Consider the following 2,500-nt stretch of genomic DNA (forward strand, 5'->3'; position numbering starts at 1 on the left):
AAAAGGGAGCGGGGGGGAGAAAGGGGAGCGGGGGGGGGGGGAGAAAGGGGAGCGGGGGGGGGGGAGAAAGGGAGCGGGGGGGAAAGGGGAGCGGTGGGGGGGAAAGGGGAGCAGGGGGGGAAAGGTAGCGGGGGGGGAAAGGGGAGCGGGAGAAAGGGGAGGGGGGTGAAAGGGAGGGGGGAGGGAAAGGGGAGGAGGGGGGAGGGAAAGGGGAGGAGGGGGGAGGGGGGAGGGAAAGGGGAGGAGGGGGGAGGGAAAGGGGAGGAGGGGGGAGGGAAAGGGAGGAGGGGGGAGGGAAAGGGGAGGAAGGGGGGAGGGGAAAGGGGAGGAGTGGGGAGGGAAAGGGGAGGAGTGGGGAGGGAAAGGGGAGGAGGGGGGAGGGAAAGGGGAGGAGGGGGGAGGGAAAGGGGAGGAGGGGGGAAGGAAAGGGGAGGAGGGGGGAGGGAAAGGGGAGCTGGGGAGGGAAAGGGGAGCGGGGGGAGGGGAAAGGGGAGGAGGGGGGAGGGAAAGGGGAGGAGGGGGGATGGAAAGGGGAGAGAAGGGGGCGGGGGGGAAGGGGAGCGGGGGGAAAGGGAGCGGGGGGGAAAGGGGAGCGGGGGGGGGGGGAAAGGGGAGCGGGGGGGGGGGAAAGGGAGCGGGGGGGGGGGAAAGGGGAGCGGGGGGGGGGGGAAAGGGGAGCGGGGGGGGGGGAAAGGGGACGGGGGGGGGAAAGGGGAGCGGGGGGGGGGAAAGGGGAGCGGGGGGGGGGAAAGGGGAGCGGGGGGAAGGGGCGGGGGGGGAAAGGGGAGCGGGGGGGGGGGGAAGAGGGAGCGGGGGGTAGGGAAAGGGGAGTGCGGGGGTAGGGAAAGGGGAGTGCGGGGGTAGGGAAAGGGGAGCGGGGGGGAGGGAAAGGGGAGCGGGGGGAGGGAAAGGGGAGCGGGGGGGAGGGAAAGGAGAGCGGGGGGGAGGGAAAGGGGAGCGGGGGGGAGGGAAAGGGGAGTGGGGAGGGAAAGGGGAGTGGGGAGGGAAAGGGGAGTGGGGGGGGAAAGGGGAGTGGGGGGGGGGTGGAGAGCAGTGGGCATATGTATTGTCATAATTTATATATGTGCATGTCCCCCCCCCTCCGTGCATCCGTCCCCCTGCTGGTTTGGCTGGTGCCCCCCCCCCGTGACTCGGCCCCCACTCCCCGTGACTCCCCCCGTTCCCTGTGACTCGCGGCTCGCCCCCCCGTTCCCTGTAACTCCTCCCCCCCCCCGTTCCCTGTGACTCGCGGCTCGCCCCCCCGTTCCCTGTGACTCGCGGCTCGCCCCCCCCCGTTCCCTGTGACTCCTCCCCCCCCATTCCCTTTGACTCGCGGCTCGCCCCCCCCCCCCCCGTGGCGCCCGCTTGGTCCCCCGATGTGCCGTCCGGCTGAGTGAGGCGCGTGCAGGCGGCGGCAGGAAGCGCCCTGTGTGGGCCTGAGGCGCGAGGCTGCGCGGACAGTTACTCGCGCCATAAGCTGAGGCGGGACGCGCTGTGACTTACCTTAGGGGGAGGTAGCGCCGGGGAGGTAAGGGAGCGGCTGGGGTAGGAGAGCTGCGCTTCCCGTCCGGAGCCGGTGCAGGGCAGCGCACGTGATGGGGGGATGGGGGGCGGTGTGTGTGTGTGTGTGTGTGTGTGTGTATGTGTGTGTGTGTGTGTGTGTGTGTGTGTGTGTGTGTGTGTGTGTGTGTGTGTGTGTGTGTGTGTGTGTGTGTGTGTGTGTGTGTGTGTGTGTGTGTGTGTGTGTGTGTGTGTGTGTGGCCCGTCACTCCGCCTCAGGCCAGTGAGAGGTGTGCGGGGGCGGGCATGGCCTGAGCCGGAGTGACAGGCCAAAGGTGCTATGCGATTGGCCCTTGGGACGCAGACATACAGTGCTTTCAAAAATATATAGTAGATATATATATAGCTCTCAGGATCGGGCCTTATTACCTCCTGTATCTGTCTGTGTGTTTGTCCTTATTCCTTTGTCATTCTGTATATGTAATATACATATACATATATACATAGCTCTGTACCCCCAATGTGCCGCGCTGTACAAAGAAACAATTCTGTGTGTATTAGATATGTTATGGGTGCATATATATATATACATACACATATACATACATACACATACACATACACATACACAGTGGGTATATACATCTGCAGTGCAGGGATCAGCCACAGGAGGGCAGTGCAGGCGTCCAGACGGGGATCTGCCCTGGGGTGTAGCAGGAAGTTTGGGAATCCTTTACAACTCAACACACATGATATAGAATAAACTGTTTAATAAGACACTCAGCCTGAGGCGCAAGGAGCGCCTGTCTCTATATACCTCTATATACCTCTAGGACTGTCTATTTGGGTACATGGCTTATACACTCTGAAACAGATCTATACCTATAGGACATGTGGTGTGTGTATATATGTATGTGTGTGTGTATATATATATATATATATACACACACACACACACACACACTAAGACTTGTCTTATCTGTACCTCTAGGTATATACA

General features: G+C 62.4%; 1 protein-coding gene across 1 annotated transcript in view; it reads right to left on the minus strand.

The window, feature by feature from the left end:
- Positions 1-1,367: 1,367 nt before the first annotated feature.
- CLCF1 (cardiotrophin like cytokine factor 1) overlaps positions 1,368-2,500 on the minus strand; it is a gene marked incomplete at its 5' end in the record, with an annotated part of 20,033 nt that continues 18,900 nt past the window's right edge. Inside the window, 1 exon segment of the mRNA XM_075582967.1 lies at positions 1,368-2,500. This exon segment is cut by the window's right edge and continues 1,531 nt beyond it.

This window comes from Ascaphus truei, unplaced genomic scaffold (assembly GCF_040206685.1).
Source record: "Ascaphus truei isolate aAscTru1 unplaced genomic scaffold, aAscTru1.hap1 HAP1_SCAFFOLD_2814, whole genome shotgun sequence".
NCBI classification, from domain to species: Eukaryota; Metazoa; Chordata; class Amphibia; order Anura; family Ascaphidae; genus Ascaphus; species Ascaphus truei.